General features: G+C 44.9%; 1 long non-coding RNA gene across 1 annotated transcript; it reads left to right on the top strand.

Annotated features, from left to right (window-relative positions):
- The first annotated feature begins 15,061 nt into the window (after window positions 1-15,061).
- LOC307092648 lies at window positions 15,062-18,251 on the top strand. Its single transcript, XR_013812866.1, has 3 exons — window positions 15,062-15,225; window positions 16,109-16,468; window positions 17,850-18,251. It is a non-coding gene; the product is annotated as an uncharacterized lncRNA (long non-coding RNA).
- Window positions 18,252-22,453: the final 4,202 nt, after the last annotated feature.

The following is a 22,453-nucleotide window of genomic DNA, read 5'->3' as shown; positions in this document are numbered from 1 at the left end:
TTCTATTCCTACCTTCTGAGAGTTTTTATTAAGAAAGGGTGTTGGATTTTGTCAAATGATTTTTCTGCATCAATTAATATGACTATGTGATTTTTATCTCTCAATTTGTTTATGTGATGTATCACGTTTATTGATTTACGGATATTGTACCATCCTTGCATCCCTAGGATAAATCCTACTTGGTCATGGTGTATGATCTTTCTGATGTACTGCTGGAGCCGATTTGCTAGAATTTTGTTGATGATTTTGGCATCTATGTTCACGAGGGATATTGGCCTGTAATTCTCTTTCATTGTGTTGTTTTTATCTGGTTTTGGTATTAGGGTGATGCTGGCTTCAGAGAATGAGCTTGACAGTGTTCCTTTCTCTTGAATTTTTTGGAATAGTCTGAGGAGGATTGGTTTTAGTTCTTCCTTGAAAGTTTTGTAAAACTCCCCTGTGAAGCCCTCTAGCCCCGAGCTTTTGTTTACTGGAAGCTTTTTGAAGACGGCTTCATTTTCTTCGATAGTTATTTGTCTATTGAGATGTTTAGTTTCTTCCTGATTCAGTTTTGGAAGGTTATATATTTCTAGGAATATGTCCATTTTTCCAGGTTGTCCAGTTTGTTGGAATATAGTTGTTCATAGTATTTTCTAACAATCCTTTGTATTTTGGTGGGGTCTTTTGTTATTTCTCCTCTGTCTTTTCTGATTTTGTTTATTTGGGTCTTCTCTCTTTGCTTCTTGCTGAGCCTGGCTAGAGGTTCATCAATCTTGTTTATCCTTTCAAAGAACCAGCTCTTGCTTTTCTTGATCTTTTGTATATATATATATATATATATATATTTGGTCTTTATGTTGTTTATCTCCACTCTGATCTTTATTATTTCCTTCCTTCTGCTTACATTGGGATTTTCTTGTTGCTCTCTTTCTAACTCTTTGAGTTGTAGAGGTAGGCAATTTATTACAATTGTTTCTTATTTCTTTTTCTTTCTTTCTTTTTTTTTTTTTTTTTTTTGCGTTTAGCTTTTAGAGCTATGAACTTCCCTCTCGGGACGGCTTTTGCTGTGTCTCATAGATTTTGCATTGTTGTATTTTCATTGTCATTTGTTTCCTTGATGTTTTTTATTTCTTCTTTGAACTCATTGGTAACCCAGTCATTGTTTTTTAGTATGCTATTTAGTCCCCTTGTGTTTGATTTTTTTGGATTGTTTTTATTGTTGGTGATTTCCAGTTTTATGCCATTGTGATCTGAGAAGATGCTTGATATGATTTCTATCTTCTTGAATTTGAAGAGACTTTGCCTGTGACCCAATATATGATCTCTCTTTGAAAATGACCCATGTTCTCTTGAGAAGAATGTATATTCTGTGCCTTTGGGGTGAAATGTTCTGAAGATGTCAATTAATTGCATCTGGTCTAGTGAGTCATTTGGGATTGATGTTTCTTTGCTGATTTTTTGTTTAGAGGATTTGTCCAATGGTGATAGTAGGGTATTAAAGTCCTCTACTATGATTGTATTGCATCAGTCTCTCCCTTGATATTCCCCAGGAGGTTCATTTTTTAAATGTATTAGGGTGCTCCTCTATTGGGTGCATATATGTTTACCAGTGTTATTTCTTCTTGTTGGATTGCTCCCTTTAGTATTATGAAGTGGCCTTCCTTATCTATTTTTAGGTTCTTCACTTTGAGATCTCATTTGTCAGATATAAGTATTACTACCCCAGGTTTTTTTTCATTTCCATTCGCCTGAAAAACCTTTTTCCATCCCTTCACACTCATTCTGTGTGTGTCTTTTTTTCTGAGGTGGGTTTCCTGTAGACAGCTGATATATGGATCAGGTTTTCTTATCTAGTCCGTTACCCTATTCCTTTTGATTGAGGCATTTAATCCATTTACATTTACAGTTATTATTGATAGGTACTTTTTTGTCGCCATTTTTATTCATTACCCCTGTGTTCCTTCTTCGCTTCCTAATTCTTCTTTTTACAGCAGACCCTTTAGCATTTCTTGTATTGCTGGTTTGGTGGTAATAAACTCCCTTAGTCCTTTTTTTTCTGTGAAGCTCCTGATTTCACCTTCAATTTTGATTGGTAGCCTTGCTGGGTATAATATTCTTGAATTCAGACCCTTCTTTTGCATGACTTTGTATATTTCATTTCATTCTCTTCTGGCCTGATGTGTGTCTGTTGAGAAATCAGTTGCTAGGCTGATGGGGGATCCTTTGTAGGTAAATTGCTGTTTCTTTCTGTCCACTTTTTAGATTCTTACTTTGTCCTTGGTGTTTGCTAATTTAATTATAATGTGCCTTGGCATCGGTCTTTTGGGGTTCATTTTCTTGGGGACTCTGTGAGCTTCTTGGATTTGTGTGGGGTTTTTTCTTCCCTATATCAGGGAAGTTTTCTGTCATTATTTCGTCAAACAGGTTTTCTATTCCTTGCTCATTTTCCTCTCCTTCTGGCACCCCTATTATGCAGATGTTGTTTTGTTTCGTGTTGTCCCAAAGTTTCCTTAAGCTTTTCCCCTTCTTTGTAATTATTTTTTTCTTGAAGCTGTTTTCCTTGAGTATTTTTTCCTACCTTGTCTTCTAGCTCACTGATGCAGTCTTCTGCTTCTTCCAGACTATTCTTGATGTTTTCTATTGATTTCTCAATAGCAGCGATGTCATTTTTCATTTCTTCTTGGTTCTTCTTTATTTCATCTTGGTTCTTACACATGTTGTCATATTTGTCTTCATTTCTTTTTTTAAAAATTTAATAAATCTTCATTTTCCAGATTATTACAATTGTTTCTTTTTCCCCGCCATATCTCCCCCTCCACCCAGTTCCCACCCCATCCTCTGCCCTTACCTACCACCCACTGTCCTCATCCATAGGTGTACGATTTTTGCCCCATCTCTTCCTGCACCCCCCAACCCCTTCATCTTTTCCCCTGAGAATTATCAGTCCACTCCCTTTCTATGCCCCTGATTCTATTATCTTCACCAGTTTATTCTGTTCTTCAGATTTTTAATTCACTTGATGTTTAGAATCACTTGTTGATAGATATATATTTGTTGTTCATAATTTTTATCTTTACCTCTTTCTTCTTCCTTTTCTCTAAGAATCCCTTTCAGCATTTCATATAATACTGGTTTGGTGGTGATGAACTCCTTTAGATTTTTCTCATCTGTGACGCTCTTTATCTGACCTTCCATTCTGAATGATAACTTTGCTGGGTAGAGTAATCTTGGTTGTAGGTTCTTGACATTCATCACTTTGAGTATTTCTTGCCACACCCGTCTGGCCTGTATAGTTTCTGTTGAGAAATCAGCTGACAATCATATATGTACTTCCTTGTAGGTAAATAACTGTTTTTCTCTTGCTGCTTTTAATATTCTCTCTTTGTCTTTTACTCTTGGAATTTTTATTATGATGTGTCTTGGTGTGGTCCTCTTTGGATTCCTTTTTTGGGGGTTTTATGCTATTCCTGGACTTGTAAGTCTCTTTCTTTTTATGGTGGGGGAAGTTTTCAGTCATTATTTCTTCAAATAGGTTTTTAGTATCTTTCTCTCTTTCTACTTCTGGCACACCTATAATTCTGATGTTGGTACGCTTGAAGTTGTTCCAGAAGCTTCTTACACTATCTTCAACTTTTTGGATTCTATTTTCTTTTTGCTTTTCTGCTTGAGTGTTTTTTGCTTCTTTGTATTTTAAATCTTTGACTTGATTCTTGCATTCCTCTAGTCTGCTGTTGAGCCTCTGTATAATATTTTTTATTTCAGTCAGTATATGCTTAATTTCTAGTTGGTCCTTTTTCATATCCTCAATGGTCTCAATAAATTTATCGGCCTTTTCTAGGAAATTCTTGAAAAACCATATAACCGTGGTTTTGAATTCTATATCCAGTGGTTTGTTTTCCTCCATTTCTTTCAGTTGTGATCTGTTTCTTTGTCTCCGCATTTTGTGTGCTTCCTGAGTTGGTTGGGTAACTTTTTGTGGGGTGTTTTCCTATATGGCCCAGTGGGTCGGCCTCCCCAGTTACCTGAAGTGGACTCACTTGGTGCACCACTTTTGGACTGTGTGTACAGCCTCATTGTAGTTAAGTCTTTATTGTTGTTGGTATCACTGGGAGGGATTGACCTCCAGGCCAATTGGCTGTGAGTATCAGCTGTGTCTATGCTGGGAGACCTTCTTTGCTGGAGACAGCCTTATAGGACCAGACTTGCAAAATTGCAAATGCCTTTGTGCTCAACTTGGATGGTGTGGAGTCTCAGGGCTGAGCAGACAATCTTGGCTTCCTGTCAGCCCTGCCCTTGCACGCGCGTCTCCAGAACTCTGCCTTTCATGGCGCCCCTGAGTTTCCGCCTGACAGTAGAGATTCCTCCCCGTAAGTGCGTGGTTCCCCAGGGCTTCACCCGCAACTGGGGTTCAGTGCAGTCAGGAGCTTCCAACTCCCTTCCACTAGGGAAAGCCTGGGCAACCTCCACCTTAAGTCTTCTCTGCTTACCTATGCCGCAGCAGTTTAGGTGCTTACCTCTGCGCACACTCGCACACCTCCAGACCCCTGCCTTGTGACTCCCCCAAGTCTCCGAGTCACCATGGGCCTTTCTCTCTACCTGACAGTCCAGACTCCTCACATATGAGCCTGGGTCCATGGGGTTTCTCCCAGAATTGGGGTTCAGTGCAATTGGAACTGGGGTTCAGTGTAGTTGGGGGCTTCCTTCCCCCTCCCACCAGAGAAAGACAGCCAGGCTCTCAGCCGTCCTTCCTCTGTGTGTGTGTTTCTCTGTACCTCAGCCCTTTGCAGCTCCTCTGATTCTCCATGAGCTTTTCTCTTTCCTTCTAGTTGTAGAATTTCCACTCAGCCAGCTTTCCTGTGGTTCTGGATGATGTCCGTTCTGTCTTTTAGTTGTAGTTTTGAAATTGTTGTGCGAGGCAGCAGTTTAGGTGCTTACCTATGCTGCCATCTTGCTTCTGCCATTCTTTTCTATGGCTGTTGTCACAGCTGTTTTCCTGACTCTCACCCTTTCATAGAGTAGTCCTGCTAGTCCCTGGAGGTTTTATTCTTTTCCTACTGACAAATCTAGTTTCCTCACTTTTTTATTCAATAATTTCATTTTGGGAGGCTTTCATATACCCGGTTTATGAGCAATTTCTTACTGCTCTTTGCCTATTGACCTCCAGCTAACCCATTATGTGGCCTGAAGCTTTCTGTACTGTCATCCATTCTTTTCATCCACCTTATGATCATTTCTCTGAATTCTTTCTCTGACAGGTTTCCTGCCTCCATTTTGTTTACTTCCTTTTCTGGCAATGCCTGATTTTCTGTCATATGTGGGCTGTTTCTTTGTCTAGCCATGATCTCTTTTCTCCAGGTGTCTGGTTATGTAATTCTCTCTCTCCTGCGTTGATTTAAAGGCACAAAATACAACCCAACAAGACACAATGCAAACAGCACTGAACACAAATGTATTCACAATACTAATAAGCCCAAATAAAGGTCACCACCAGAGAAAAGAGAATTAGAGGATAAGAAATAAAGAAGAAGAGAAAAAAAGAAAGAAAAAAAAAGGAGTACCAAAATGAAATTTGGAAAAGGAGAAAAAAGTAAGAGAGAAAAGAAAGAGAATAAAAAAGAAAAGGGAAAAAACTATTTATATGGTGAGAAAACTCCAATAGAACAGCCACTAATCCTAACAAATGCCAGCAACAAATACCTAGAGGTGAATGCAAACTACAAACAACAACTAATATCGACTGAGGTGCAGGAAGACAAGGAAGAAATAAGCAAAACAAAAAGAAAAAGCGAAACAATCTCACAAACAACCGTTAAAAAAAAGGATATAATCAACAATCAAGCAAACAACAACAGAAGGAGAGAGAGAAAAAAAAAATTTGGATAGTGAAGAAAGAGAAGAGAGAGGTGTGTATGGACTTGGAAATTAGATATATTAAGTAGAATGAAATTTTAACAGGGGGTAAAAAGAAGGATTAGGGAAAATCTAAAGTGGGAATAGGGTAAGAGAACAGGACAACAAAAGGGGAAAAGTGAGGAAGAGAGTGTTGGCATAAACGTAAAGTTGAGATAGAGTAAAATGATGCTAAAGGAAAGATGAAAATAGAATGTAGAACACTAATCCCAAGATAAAATAAAGAGAAAATAAAATGACACTTTTTTTAAAAAGGTAAAGTAGTAGTAGTAATAGTACTGATTGAAAATAAAAATGTAATAATTAAAAAGGTAAAATCCAGTGAGGAAAAAAGAAAAAAAATTAATTTCTTATGTAAAAGATGAAAAAAGCAGTGCAGTAGTGACGGTCATTCTCTTCCTCTACGCTTCTGTTTGGCACGCCTGTTTCCTAGTCAGGACAGTATCAAAGTTCTCTGTGTTGCACTGCTCCTCAGTATTGTAGGCCACAGTCCTGATTTTCAAGCAGGCTGTATGTCTTTATTTCTTACTAGAAGCCCGGTGAATGAAATCGTGCATCGAGGTGTGTGTCCCTTAGCCCAGCCTGTACCCTCTCCAATCTGGGACCCCTTGAGGGTTGTCCGAATGCCCGATAGGATCGGGCCTAAATGGGAGGTCGGACATCCCTTTCACAATCCAGGACTGCTGGCTCCCAACTGCTCGCCTGCCTGCCTTCCTGATTGCACCTAACCGCTTCTGCCTGCCAGCCTGATCACCCCCTAACCACTCCCCTGCGAGCCTGATTGCCCCTTACTTCCCTTCCCTGCAGGCCTTGTCACCCCTAACTGCCTTCCCCTGAAGGCCTGGTCACCCCTAATTGCCCTCCCCGGCAGGCTGCTCACCCCTAATTGCACTCTCCTGCAGGCTGGTCCCCCCCCCCCAACTACCCTCCCCTGCAGTATGGTCCCCCCCAACTGCCCGTCCCTGCAGGCCCGGTCACCCCAAACTTCCCTCCTCTGCCAGCTTGGTCACCCCTAATTGCCCTCCCCTGCAGGCTTGATTGCCCCCAACTTCCCTCCACTGCTGTTCATCTTGTGGGGGCCATCTGTGTCCACATGTGAGAAGCCATCTTTGACCACATGGGGGCAGCCATCTTGTGTGTTGGAGTGATGGTCATTTTGCATATTACTCTATTATTATATAGGATAGAAGCCTGGTACACAGATGGGGGCCAAGTGGTTTGCCCTGAAAGGTGTCCTGGATCAGGGTGGGGATTCCCTTAAGGTGTGGGGCAGCCTGGGTGAGGGGCCTGTGGTGGTTTGCAGGCAGTCCACGCCACCCGGTGACCCAAGCAAAGCCCTGGTATCTGGGATTTATTTATCTTCTATAATTGAAACTTTGTAGCCTAGAGCGGAGGCCAGGACAGGCCAGGGCGGGCCTGAAGCTTGGCTTCCTCCATTGCCAGGGGCAACCCCAGCCTTCTGCTTGCTGAAGCTCTGTGGCCGCCACCATATTTATTGGGTTAATTTGCATACTCACTCCTGATTGGTTGGTGTGAGTGGCTTGTGGGTGTAGTGGAGGTATGGTCAATTTGCATGTTTCTCTATTATTAGATAGATACTCCTTTATTTGTGTTTACACAAGAGTCAATTTGTGATTCAACCCCTTGGTGGCAGTGTTTCTGGATTGACCTCCAGGCCTATAGGACCTCTCCAGCTAGTGCTTAGATTTTGTTTTCCCTGTGGCACTTAATACCGGTTTAAGGGAACGAGTTTCCCCAGAGCTGGTTCTCTGTTTGTTATTCACCACTCTGATCTCCAGGTTCCACAAAAACAACTTTCCCCTGCAGTCTATTACAGTGTCCCCAATTGGGTGATTCTATGTATTGGGCTTAGTAATCAAAAGCAAGGACTTAAACAGAAAAAAAAAAAGAGAGAGAGAGAGAGAGAAAAGAGCCAGAGTAAGTGTGCTAACTCTGGTGCTATGCGCAAGTCTGTGCAGTCTTTTTTTCCCTCAGAACTAAGCAGCCGGCACACTTTAAAATTTTTAGGCTGTCCTTTTGTGCCCAGTTCAGACATGAATTGCTTTTTAGAGTTCCCTTCTGTTAGCAGCTCTGCGGTCCCCCTTCCACATTCGTGGATCACACCAGCCCCAAATGCCGTGGATTTTTCTGGTCGCAGACTTCCCCAGGTCCTCCAGCTCCCACAGTGTGCATTTCTCTCTCCTGCCCGGACCACAGACCTCACCTTATCCCAGGTGAAATCTGACCTTTCCATGAGGAAGTGCAGAGCAACTCTGAATCTGCGTGCTCATGCCACTTGGGAACCGGTGTTCTCATGTTCGCAGCTGTTCGCTGGGTGCCATAGTTGTAGATTTTCAGGGTTCTGATAACATCCACTTTCCCCTTCAAGATGGCGTGATCTCCATGTCAGAGCTGGTCATTCCGAGAGGGAACCCAGCAGCAGTGGGGGCTGTGCATTCAGGGGAACCCTGTCCAACCATCCCCCACAGTCTCCTGGAGTATAGTTGTCCCTGAACTCACCAAAAAACACTCCTTGTGTGACCACACACTCTCCCCTTGTTCTCTCACTCACACACTATCTTTTAGTATGCCTTCCTGTCGGCACCCATCTTCCCGCAATATACTGTCACAATTTTTAACTGGTATGGTAGTACACCTCTCACCAGGCAACACCTGGTTGCGCGGTTTCCCGGAGCACTCCTTCCTCAGGGCTGATTCCCTTACTTGGGAGGAAAGAGGAACCAAAAGAGAAAGGGGACTGAAACCGGTTTCTGAGCATCTTCCTGTCCACGCAGCCACCTCAGGGAGCAAGGTTTTGTATTTATGGTGAACTGCCCTTGCCTTGCATCTATCCAGAGGCCTGTCAGAGTTTCTTCATCACCAAAGGAGTAATTTGACTGAATTACTTTAGAACTCTTTACACTATGAAATCCCGCATTCCCTGAGCTGGACCCGTCAGTGAAGACGGTTAGTGCTTTGGGGGAGAGGTTGCTGCTTAACTATTTTTGGAAAGACAAAAGTTGTAACAGACAAAAACTGTAAAATCTTATTAGCAGGATAATGATTTCCAATTTGACCAGGATAGTTAGCAAGAGCTGTTTGCCAATTAATAGAGTATTTCCATCGCCAACTTTGCTGTGCTGTGGTAAATGGCACTATAATGAGGGAAGGTTCTTGCCCTACTAATTGAACTAGTGTGTACTTTGCTTTCGCTATGAACTGAGAAACCAAATCATGAAAAGGTGTTAATACTTTGGTTGGAGAGTGGGCCAGGTGGAGCCATTCTATTACTCCTGGGTCCTGCCAAATGGCTCCCGTGGGAGTGTGAGTAGTAGGGAAAATTAATACCTGAAGGACTTTAGTTAAATCTACTCTTGCAAGCTGAGCAGCTTGAAGGGCAGCTTCTACTTTGGTTAAAGCAGTACCAGTTTCTGCAGTCAATTGTCTACGAGAAGATGGTGAGGAATCTCCTCAAAGAATACCATACAAAGGAGCTAAATCTGCAGTAGTCAATTTTAATGAAGGACGGACCCAATTAATGTTCCCAAGTAATTTTTGAAAATCATTTAAAGTTACTAATGAATCCGTCCGAATTTGTAAACGTTGAAGACGCACAGTACGTCCTTCAATTAAACTGCCTAGATATTGAAAAGGAGAATTTTTCTGTACCTTTTCTGGTGCAATACACAGTCCCATAGTTAAGAGAGAGCGTTGTAAGTCTGCAAAAGCTTTATGAAGAGTGTCCACATTCTCATGAGCCAACAAGATGTCATCCATATAATGAATGATGTATGCCTGGGGTACTGCTGCCTTATGGGGTGGATAGCTGCATCCACAAAATCCTGGCATAACGTAATTCTGTTAGCCATTCCCTGAGGCAACACTTTCCAGCAGTATCTCTTCCCTGGCTCTTTAAAGTTTATTGCAGGGACACTAAATGCAAATCATTTACAGTTGTCTGGATGCAAAGGTATAGTGAAAAAACAATCCTTTAAATCTAGAATGAGTAGTTCATAATTAAGAGGAATAGCAGTAGGTGAGGGCTGCCTTGATTGAAGGGGGCCCATAACCTGCGTGGTTTTATTTATTCCTCAGAGATCTTGCAGAAGTCTCCACCCACCTGATTTTTTCTTCATTACGAAAATAGGTGTATTCCAAGACTATAAGTAGGTTCAATATGACCAGCTTCAAGCTGTTCTTGTACTAGAAGCTGTGCTGCTTGAAGCTTCTCTCCAGTTAAGGGCCATTGATCAACCCAACCAGGGTCCTTAGAGAGCCATGTAATTTTTGCAGCAGTCTTCTGGGTCGGAGAGATGACCAAGGCCCTTAATGAAAAGGCTGTGGCTCCTGTATCCTAACCCTCTTCTCCCTTGCTGGGTGGACCTGGGGATAGGAGATAATCTACCTTGCTGCCTTTTGCCTAATCCTTTAACAGGATAAAATCCTATTTTAACATTTGAGCTGTAACCACAGCATTGGGACTCATTAGTAATACTCCCATTTGCTCTAGAATGTCCCTTCCCCAGAGGTTAATAGGTAAACAATCAAGCACAAAAGGTGTAAAATATCCTGTATTTCCCTCTAAATCTTCCCATTTGATGAGCTGCGCACTCTGTTGAGGCTGAGAGACTGGGCCAATGCCTTGTAGATTGGCAGTGGCTGTACTAAGAGGCCAAGCAGGGGGCTAGTGCCTGGAGGCAATCACAGAAACATGTGCCCCCAAATCTATTGTTCCTAGGAAAACTTTCCCATTTAATTTTAATTCTAGCTCTGGGTGCCCTCATTTAACTAGCTGCGCCCAGTACATTTGATTAGAGGATCCAAATCCTCCTTCTCCCCAAAGCTCTGTGGAGAGAAGTTTCCCTGCTGTACAATAGGGCAAAATTATAATCTGGGCTATCCTAGTTTCTGGAAAAGTTTGAATTATGGTATTTCTTGTCTGTGCTATAACTTTAATTTCACCAGTATAGTCTTGACCCATTACACCTGGTAAAACTTGAAATCCTTTCATAGTTAAGCTACTTCTCTCTAAAATAAGTCCCATGGTGCCCTTAGGTAATGTTCCATAAATCCCTGTAGGGATTCCTTGTGGCCCCATGTTGGGAGTTAGTACATATTCGGCGGTGGGACAGAGGTCCAATCCTGCACTCCCTGGGGTGGGGTGGTAGAGTTCCCTGACCTTGGGCCGATGGGCAGGCCAGTATGGTAAGGCTCTGCTGGGGTGAGTGACAGTGCCCCTACTGTTTGGTGGGGCCAGGCCAGCCCCACTTGCTGTTTCCCTGATGTGGGTCAATAGGCTGGCCATCAATGTCTGTGTGGGAGAGGCAGCCACTGGCCCAGTGTTTCCCCTTGTGGCAGCGAGGACAAAGAGTTGGCTGCTGAGCAGGGAGACTAGGAGAACTTTCCTGTCCCCCTGAGGCAGCCCATTGCCTGCAGTTCTTTGCAAAGAGTCCTGGCCTCCCCCAAGTGAAACAAGTCCTTGTTTTTCTTTGCTCCCTGAATGGTGCCTCTGCAGAGTCTCCTTCAATGTAGCAGCCAAAGTCATTCCCTGAACAGAGGCAGGCCCAATATCAGCACAAATACGGATGAACTCAGGAACTGACCCCCTTTTCCTGTAGGGGCATAGAGCCTCCTGACAAGTAGTATTGGCATTTTCAAAAGCCAGTTGCTTCACTAGTAGAGATCCCGCATCGGGATCTCCAACCACTCTGTCTACTGCCTGAAGCAACCGTGCCACAAAGTCTTGATAGGGCTCCTCTGGCCCCTGTATAACTTTAGTAATATCCATGGTCTTTTCTCCCTTAGGGGGCAACTCCCTCCAAGCATTAGTGCCACAAATATTTATCTGCTGATAAACTTGCAAAGGAAACATCATCTGAGCCTGTAAGCTGTGATATGCCCTGGTTCATACTAACATTTCAAGAGTGATAGGCACACCATGTTGTTGATTTCTAGCCGCTTGTTCTGCACTAAGTTCAGTCCAATTGGATTTCCACATTAAATAATCTCCAGGGGAAAGACATGCCTTAGCCAGTGTTTGCCAGTTGACAGGAGGCAGAGCTTCACTAGTTACAGTGTCAAGCAAGCTCAAGACAAATGGAGAAGTGGGGCCATACATGGAAACAGAGGTTTTAAACTTATTGAGCATTTTAAAAGGAATAGGCACATGCACTCTCAGTATCTGCCCTGGGTTGGTAGGGTCTGGCCTTTCTATGACCGGATACATTAAAAGTTCTGTAATATCCTCTCCTACTCGTCTTGCCTCCCGTAAGGTCACCTGTGAAGGGGACAGTATCGGCACAGAAGTTGAAGTTACTTTCACATTTGGCTCTGCACCTGCTTCTAGTCATAAAGGCCGGGTGGCTAGGGACATTTTTGCTCACCCTCACCTCAAGGAAATTAGGGGATGACTCCCTATCCCCAAGGTCCCTGGTCTGGATACAGCTGTCTTGGCCCCTAAAGACATCTCACCAGCCCACGGTGTCCTGGGGAACAAGGGAAACTTCCTCAGCAGGATGGGAAAGGAGAACCAAGGATCGGGGGTTGCTTCCATCTCAGAGTTGCTGAGGGTCTCACGGGAACCTCCCCTCACCTAACAGAGAAGCCCACAGAATTCCCTGGTTGACACTCCATGTGGAGCTGCTCTATACCTGGGCCCTGTGGGGAGGCCTAGAACAGATGACAAAAAGGGACACAGGGGACTGGAGGCAACATCCCCATGCTGTGATGAGAAACACAGAGGGCATTTTGGGGATCAACCATCTAGGCCAGCACCCTTTCCCAAAAGAGCCCTCACCAGGCCCTGGCATTGAAAACCTGGAAAGCACATTCTCCTTAAACAGCATATCCACCAGAGGGGACAGTTTTCTGGACACTGGACTCATAATACTCTGGATAAAGCCAGACCTCTCACTGGGCCCAGCCTGCCCTGGGATGCATTCAGGATGTCTGAGACACACAGTGACCGGGCCCTGGATGGCTGGCTCTTAGTCTAGAGGTCAGAGCTCACCTCTGTCCAGGGCTCAAAGTGAGCTCCCACCTTCTAGAGCCTGATCAGCTATAATAGTGCAGTACCTGACATTGCCTGCAGGTCTCCTTTTGCCTTCTAGGGGGAGATATTGAGACGCACCTACAAAACACAGGAAATCCACACTTGAACTGGGCTTTGGCTAAGGAGGTAAAGAAGGAGACAGATTTCCATTCCCAGACTAATAGATTTTTCTAGGCCCCTCCATCCTGCCTGCGCTGTCCCCCCTCTTCTTTCCAGAAAATGTGAATGAAAAAGTGCCTGTGCAAGAAATCTGACAAGCACAGGGGACCCCATGGCAGGCCTGACAAGCTCAGTGACGCACAGTGTGGTCTGATCACAAATGCCTAACTGGGCAGGTGATGGCAGGTAGTCAGGTCACAGGCCCACAGCTTCCTTAGCAAATGTCAGACTTTACATTAAGTGAGCCCTTTCCCTGTTCTTAGGCATCATGCATAACATACCTTTGACATCACATACCTCTAGCAAATTTTCATTGCTACACCCATTGAAGGCAGAGGCTGTGGGGCCAGAATACAAGACCACAGAGCGCTCTTGTTGCCTGGTTCCCTGCAAGCCTCTGTACCTGCTGTAAATGTTAACTGTCCTGGACCCTCCACTGTAAAAATAATACGAGTTTCTCCATTTTGATTTTTATTTATTTTTAGAAATCTCCCTGCTAACCTTTTTCTCACTTTCCAATAGATTTCATGCAACTTTTTTCATCTTCTTTTTTGATTATAATGTATAAAATAAGCAACAAAACTGCTGTTCTTCTCAGGATTTGAGATCTTGCTTGCAGTCATATGACATCAATTCAGCTGAAATACTCATAACAATCCTCCACAGGTTTGGACATTTCTTACTTTGACAGGGTGTAGGGGCAGCTGCTTTTACAGGGATCTCTATGCTGCTCCCAAACTCATAACTGAAATCACACATGGGCAAGGCGAGGTGACCTCAAAAAAGTAACTCAGGCAGAAGACAGATGCTGCCCGAACAGTCAGGGAGGACATGGACAGGGTCAACCAACAAAGAGAGGGAGGGTCTACCTGAAAACATTCCCCATGGACCATGGAGCAAACAGCCACCTGCGTTCCCACCATAGTCCTTGCTTCACACCTTACCCTTCAAACCTGGAAACTGCATGTCCTTCTGATCTCCGGGGTGATGGGTTCTCTGTCTCTGGAAACAACAGCCAGGCTAGTGACAACCTGAGATGGAGAGAGGGTCCCTCTGCAGTCATCACCTAAGTTGACCGCTTCTCACTGCTAGTTACCTCTCTGCCCTTCCTGCTGGGAGGAAATCCCATCTTCCCAGCACATTTGAGAACACAAGGAAGACATGGTGCCCAGCTGGGTTTCTGTGTCACAACCAGAAACAATACCCAGTTTGTGGCCTGTGGGGCTCTCTGTGAGGTGCTGACAGACCCAAGACCAAGAAGAAGCAGGGGCTAATGCTGGGTTGAGGGGTTCACCCTCTCAAGAGGACATGTGCCCTCATCAGCCTTGCTCTTGCAAGTGGGCTCCACAGGCCAGTAAGATCCACCTCCCCTGAGAGCTTGTCAGATGCATAGTCTCTGGTCAACTGCACACTGGCTGAGTCAGAATTTGCATTTTAAGAGGATCTGGAGACACTTCCTGTGCACGGGAGAGGGGCAGGGCTCCCCACGCTCACATCATAGGGTCTCATCCTGGCATCCATGCAAGCTGGGCAGCTGCTGAAGCAGCCTTTCTAAAATGTCACCTGGGCATCCCAATCCTTACAAAGTTTCACAGGAGATCCAATGTAGAGCCGGGGCATCCCTGTGACAATATTGTGTGGCGGGCCCAGACCTCTTGAACTGAAGGGAAAAGTCAAATGTGCACTGACAGGGAGCTGTGGAGAATCACCAGGAACTGGACGCCCCAGGCAAGTGCTTTTATGTGCACGTGTCTGTGCATGTGTTGTTTGTGTTTGTATGTGTGTGTGTGTTGTCTAAGGCTTCAGAAGTTTCCAGGGAACCAAAATACAGAGAAAAGATAAACTGAAAGGGGCAACAGGGTTGGCAAAAATGAGGGGAGTGAGAGGGAGGTCCTGGGCCCTGACCCCGCCCTGGCCCACATGACCAGGGAGGTTATCTTGCCCCAGGAGGAGGCTCAGCACACAGGAAGGAGGGACGGCAGTCTGGACAGAGGTGCCTGGGAGCCTTACTGGACCTCGAGCTCTTCTCTCAGAGGGAGGGACAGAGCAGGCAGCAGTCACCATGGAGTTCCCTGCTGCCTCTGCCCACAGAGGACTTGTCCCCTGGCTGGGGCTCCTGCTGGCTGGTAAGGAGGGGACAATCCCTGGGAATGGAAGGGAGGTTGGCAGTCGGAGAGTGGCCAAGATCCCCTGGTGAGGACAGCACTCTGGAAGGGGAGAAAGGGCTTCTCTTTGGCCCTGAGTGGAAGGACAGGGGCGCAGAGTAGGATGAGAGAGGGGGCTCAGCAACAGAAAAATTTCATGATGTGGAAGTGGTGAGGGGCAGGAAAACCTCAATTACGGTTCATTTGCTAAGTTATTTATCACAGAGTATTGAATGTTGACAACTGAACACAGTAATATCAATTTATTTCAGGTGGTAACAGGAACATTTTAACCAGGGTGCTAAACATTGTCCCCAACAACATCTACAAATATGGGAAAATACAAAATGGAACATGGTCAAGCCTGGGAACACTCATTCGTGTACCCACCGGTGTTTGCAGCCTATTGCAGGCATTGGGGGGGGGGGCACAAGATCACAAAATCTCATGCTAACTTGCAGCTCACACTATATGGAGAAAAAATAGAGAAGAAGAGATCTACTTGTGACATCAGGTACCCACAATGCCCTGAAGGGCACAGAGTGGGGACAGGTCAGAGAGTGAAGATAGAGGATCTTCAGAGGACGTGGTCAGGGAATGAGTTCCAAGAAGGCCGCTGAGTGTCAAAAGGGATCTGAGTGCAGTAAGGAGGACAGCCAAACAGAGAGCTGGGAAAGAGAATTCAAGACAAAAAGCATAGGTTCTGAGGTGCTGAAGCAATGGTGGCCATGTTGCTCACCTTGACCAAGGAGATGCACACACGAACTCACATGCAGACCAAGGGTGAGAGTTGAAGAGAAATGCCTCATCTCTCCATCCCAATACATAGATCACAATACTGATCAATTTCTCTCTTCCCTTCTAGTCTTCCCTTCTAGTCTTACCACCCGGATCCCGCCCACCACTGAGCAATTTGCTATTGTCTCAACCATTGCTGCTGAAGGGGAGACTGTTATTCTACGTATCCGCAATAGTCCTCCTGGTGCTTTAGGAATTTGGTGGTACAGGGGAATACAGATGAAGGACTCTAATTTCATTGGGTATATTGCATTGGGTCCAGGTGACTATGTAACAGGGCCAGGAAACACTGGTCGAGAGACAACATTATTTGACGGAACCCTGGTCATAACAAACGTCACTCCGAGCGATGAAGGAATCTACTTGGCAGTAGCTCTCCTTCCAAATATTCAAAGAGCAAGAGCATTGGGAACTCTCAACTTATATGGTGAGTAATTGCTCTCTGACCTCTAGGTGTCGGGTGGGGTGAATTCTACTTCACACACAGGACTGCCAGCCCTGGACACCCCTCTATCCCCCTCTGCATCATGTCCCAAACTGGGTTTGGGCATTTAGTGCAGGACACACACAGTGTAGACAAACTTCCTAAGGTCAGAGTTCCCTTCCCAGATTTCAGCCCCACAGACGTTCACCACAGAGAAAAGGACCAATTTGATGGGAGTGAGTCAGCAGAGGGAGACCAGTCTCAGTCCAGGTCCCTGGGCCCCTTTCCCTGACCATCATCCTGAGATAGACCCTGCAGGGCTCTGTAAGGACCTGGGTAGAGGTGCTCCCTGGGTTCTTCAGAGAGAAGCTCATCTGGGGCAGCCCCTCTGCAGGCTCCTGTCACAACGTCCTAATTCCAGAGACCCTGGGGAGCCTGTGTCTGGTTGAGTTTTGCCTCCTGGGAAGGGATGAGTGAGAGCAACAGTTTCGCATGTGCCAGAGTCACAAGGCTCTTGAGCTGGTCACCAGTTGGGGCTCAAACCTAAGAGCCAGGTCTTTTCAGAGATGGAGACTGGTCCTTCACCTGAGACTATTTGTGGAGAGCACAAATGGACAAGCTCCACAGATTATTAGCTGACTGTTCTTAGGGATTTAGGAGAGTCCAGAGAAAGGTTAGTGTCCCAAGGAAGGAGCAGGAGTAAAGATTCCCCTGGCAGCTGCTCATCCACCAGGGATCAGCACAGGGGATTCTCTCATGAAGTCCATCAATAACAAATGCCTCTTATTTGAGCAGTTTTCCTTCCCAAAATTTATGTCAGATACTGTGAATATTTTATGATTAGTACAATGTCAGCTTAGCAGTCAAATATTCATTTTACTTCACTGATGGGAAAGTGAGGCACAAGGAGAAACAGTCCCTAAGCAGAGCCACACAGGCCATGAGAAATTGATCTGAGTCACTTGAGGTCTATCGGCAGCCATAGCTACATTTTTCCTCCAATCTCAGTGGCCTTATTAGATGTCTTTCGATCCCTAGATCAATCATTGGGTCATATCCTTCCTTCTTAGGGGTCTTCATTTCAGAGGGGTGGATATGATCTGGGGAGTGATCGCAAATTTAGAATTAATTAATTTTTATTGTGGAACCAAATTTCCTTGATAACGATCAGAGTCAGGGCTTAGATCTTTGAGGCAGAAGCATGGCCCCAGGTCTCAAGCCCACACTCAATCATTCTCACCATCTATTTCTAATCATCCATAGGAGAAGACAAAATACTGCCATTTATGACAACATGGTTGGATCCTGAGAATATCATACTAAGCAAAATAAGTCAGATGGAAAAAGTCAAGAACCATATGATTTCACTCATATTTCTTCACAGGGCCAGCGTGTCTCTCATACTCCCAGCCACAAAACCACAGTCACGGAGAATGAGGAAACGGTGGTCATGACTTGCTACTCAAATGCGAGGTCCACCAACTGGTTACTCAATGCTACGAGTCTGTGGCTCAGGGAGAGGATGAAGCTGTCGCAGGACCGCAGAACCCTCACCAGAAACCCTGTCAGGAGAGAGGATGCTGGGAACTACCAGTGTAAAGCCTCCAACATCATCAGCTCCTTTGAAAGTGCTCCTGTAGAGTTAGATGTCAAATACTAGTGATCCTCTTCCTTTCCCCTGTGTTCTTAAACTAAAAAAAAAAAAAAAAGTACCTATTAGATTTCTTGTGGTGGTGGAATTTGCTTAGAAGACTTGCTTTGAATCAATAAATACTAAAAAATGTGAGGAGCATTGTCATTATTGTTGATGTAAGGTAATATACCACATTGGATCCCATCTCTGGTTGGTCCCATTTGCACCATGTCCACAATGGAGGGGACACCATGTGCTTCACAGGAATTTGAGGTCTCTCCCATTTCCAGGGAGACATGTGGAGGGTGCCTGGACAGTTGTGATGATGGGAATAGACAAGAGAACACATATGTGAGATGCAACAGTGACCTTTGTATTCCCCCAAATTACTAATGCCCTCTGGAATATTCCTTTGGTTATGACACTAGACTTATTTGCATAAGTTCAGTAGCACCCTGTCCTCTTTGTTGCTAGAATAGAATCGGAAACATTGGTAATATAAGCTAGGCTTAGCAAATGTCCTAGTTAAAACAGAATTATTAATGACCTCACCTTTTATGGAGCTAATTTTGACCTGATGGAGACTTGTAATCTGTTTGAGAGGAGGGCATCCCCAAAAACAAGAGAGACTGTAGCTGAAGTGTGAGGGTGAGGCCTCCTAACCTCAAGAGGCTGTTAAATCTTCCATTTCAGGTTTCATAGAAAAACATGCATCAGAGCAAACTATAAGGTGAATATCTGTTCCTCTGCACTTAGGTCATTAATCAGGCCAAATTGAATGACACCTGCCATATATGTGATAGGATCAAAATACTCTTCTTCCTTGTAGATGATGTTTGATCAAAGGGAAGGTGACTGTAGAGAGAAATGTAATGTCTCGTTGGAAAAATCCAGAAGCACAGCCTTGCGGGAGTTCAGATGCTAACTCTGTTCAGTCTCTCAGCTACTTTGCATCTATTTAAAATGGCTGGGAACTTGCACTTCTTTATAAATTGCAGGAACTGATGGCGATGCAAAGTGGGTCTTAGATGAAAAGATATAGTTGTGTTTCCCTTCGCTGTGCAGAAAGTGGCTGTGTTATGAACCAGAAACCTCATTATTCCCTCAGAGTCTCTAACCTTTCTTCCTGATTAGGCCTCTTACCTCTACTTTTTTAGAGCATTTCCTTTAGGAATGTAACTGCAATTTGTAATTGCAGATTCCTTTCCTGTCCTTTTGAAATATACCTAAGTCTCCTTAAAAGCTTCTTGCCTCCTGGCTGGAGTCGCTCAGTGGTTGAGCATCAACCCAGGAATCAGGAGGTCATGGTTCAATTCCCAGTCAGGGCACATGCCTGGGTTTCAAGCTTGATCCCCAGTAAGGGTGTGCAGGAAGCAGCCAATCAATGATTCTCTTTCATCATTGATGTTCCTATGTCTCTCCTCTTCTCCCTTCCTCCTTCTGAAATCAATGAAAGTGTATTTTTTTTAAATAAAAAAACAGATGGCGACCGGCAGATAGGTAGGGAGGGTGAGCGTGTGATCGAGTGAAGGAGTGACAGAGGTGTGTGTGGACCTGTGAGGGTGTGTGTGTGAATGAAATAGGGACAGTTAGACCCTGCAGTTCTTCCAGGGGGCATCCAATCCAGGCGGTCTTGGTTGGCAAAACCACGCAGCCGCTGCAAACACTCCAGGGAGGACACCAGTGGCACAGAGACCCTGCCATCTTTAAGAACAGAACTGCTAGAGACTAGAATCCTAACCTTACCACCACCTAGTCTGGTCTCGGAAGCAAACCTGGTCACTACAGCCACTCTGGTAGAAGACCTGCCACCCCAGCTGCAGAAGCGCGAACCCTAAGACCTCCATCTCCAAAAGTGCACCGCTGAAAGCAGTAAGTACAACCTCCCCCTCCCCAGCGCCGGCACTCAGGACTCGCCGCATCCCCAGCCCATAGGCACCCGGGCAGTCCACTACCCAGGCAGTGCTTGGGAACCACTGAGAGCCCCTGAGGGGGTTATTCTGCACAGTCAAGGGGGCACGGCCCTACAGTAGAATCTCTGAACTGCCTCTTCCTAAATAACTGCCCAGGGACACCCCTGCTGTACAACTTCAGTGCCAGGGGGCTTCAGAGCTTTGCGCCGGCGGGCGCGCCACTAGTTCGCGCACACTCAAGGGCTGGCAAACTCACGGCCACAGCAAGGGAAGGCACCCTGAGCCCATATATCCACAGGGTTCTCTGGAAAGCTGCTCTGAGCCCCTGCTGGGTGTGATTCTGTATGGGCAAGGGCACGCTGCCCCACAGCAGAAAATCTGAACTCCTTTCTCCCGAATACCTTCCCACATACACCCTAGCTGTTTAACTTCAGTGCCAGAGTCTCTCAAATTGCGTCAGAGGTGTGCGCCGGCGGGTGCGCCACCAGTTCGTGCACACTCCAGAGCTGGCAAACTCACAGCCACAGCAAGGGAAGGCGCCCCAAGCCCATATATCCATAGTGTTCTCTGGGGAGCTGCTGTGAGCCTCTGCTGGGAGTTATTCTGTACAGCCAAGGACGCGCTGCCCCACAGCAAAAACTCTGAACTCCTTTCTCCTGAATAACTTCCCACATACACCCTAGCTGTTTAACTTCAGTGCCAGAGTCCCTCAAAGTGCGTCAGAGCTGTGCACCTGCAAACACACCTTCACAGAAGGGAATTTACAATAGGCAGGCACCCTGAGCCCATCTACACACAGGGTGCTAGTGGGAGCCACTGGGAGCTCTCCCAACAGACGGTTCCTGGGTGCCACTGTGAGTTCCCACTGGACACGCGCAATTTCAACTAAGGGTGCAAGACAGCAAAAACTGGGACACCCCACTCCATAGCTGCTGACTTTTAGACACCATAGTTGTGCCTCTCAAGCTTCCAGGCCTACATCAAGAGAACCCAAGTAGCTCAAGTAGGGAGCTACACTAGATTGCCAATCCCAGGAGAACTGAGAGATTATACCAGTAGCACCATCACCAAAAGATCCTGGGTAGCAAAGCAATTGGAACTACAATTAAAACATTACAGGAAAACATGGGAAGACAGAAAGGAAATTCTCAAAGGAAGGAACAGGAAGAATCACCAGAAAGCGAGTTAAATGAACTTGAGGCTAGCAGCTTAACAGAGAAAGAATTCAGAGTATTCGTTATAAGGATGTTCAAACAGATGGATGAGAAATACACACAACTCAATGAGAGCTATAAGGAGCTGAATGAAAATGTCACCAACATGAAAAGAAACCAAGAGGAGATGAAGAACGACATAGCTGAAATAAAGAACACAATGGAAGGCTTAAAGAGTAGAGTAGAAGAGGCTGAGGACCGCATCAGCGAATTAGAAGACTAGGTAGGAAAAAACACACAAACACAGCAGCAACTGGAAAGAAGACTTAAAAAGCAAGAGAAGAGCCTAAGGGAGCTTCGGGACAACGCAAAACGAAACAACCTTCAAATAATAGGGATAAAAGAAGGAGAGGAAGAGAAGCAAGGAATAGAAAACCTGTTAGAAGAAATAATGACAGAAAACTTCCCTGATATTGGCAAGAAAAAAACTATCCAAGTCCAAGAAGTACACAGAGTCCCAAACAAGTTGAACCCCAAAAGACCGACACCAAGACACATCATAATTAAATTGACGAACACCAACGACAAAGCAAGAATCTTAAAGGCTGCCAGAGAGAAACAGAAAGTTACCTACAAGGGATCTCCTATCAGAATATCAACTGATTTCTCAACAGAAACACACCAGGCCAGAAGGGAATGGAATGAAATATACAAAGTGATGCAAAACAAGGGACTGAATCCAAGAATACTATACCCAGCAAGGCTATCATTCAAAATTGAAGGTGGAATCAGAAGCTTCACAGACAAAAAAGGGCTAAGAGAGTTCATCACTACCAAACCAGCAATGCAAGAAATGCTAAAGGGGCTGCTGTAAAAAGAAGAAAGAGAAAGGCAAGAAGAAACACAAACACTAAGGAAAAATATGTCAACAAACAGATACTTATCAATAATAACAGTAAACGTAAATGGATTAAATGCACCAATCAAAAGACATAGGGTAGCTGAATGGATAAGAAAACATGACCCATATATTTGCTGTCTACAAGAGACCCACCTTAGAGCAAAAGACTCACACAGACTGAGAGTGAAGGGATGGAAAAACATTTTTCAGGCAAATGGAAATGAGAAAAAAGCTGGGGTTGCAATACTTATATCAGATAAAATAGACCTCAAAGTAAAGGCTTTAATAAGAGATAAGGAAGGCCACTACATAATACTAAAGGGAGCAATCCAGCAAGAAGATATAACTCTGGTAAACGTATATGCACCCAACGCAGGAGCGCCCAAA

Source organism: Cnephaeus nilssonii (assembly GCF_951640355.1).
Source record: "Cnephaeus nilssonii genome assembly, chromosome: 20".
In the NCBI taxonomy this organism is placed as follows: Eukaryota; Metazoa; Chordata; class Mammalia; order Chiroptera; family Vespertilionidae; genus Cnephaeus; species Cnephaeus nilssonii.
The sequence above is the reverse complement of the archived record's forward strand: the minus strand, read 5'-3'. Positions and strand labels throughout refer to the sequence as shown.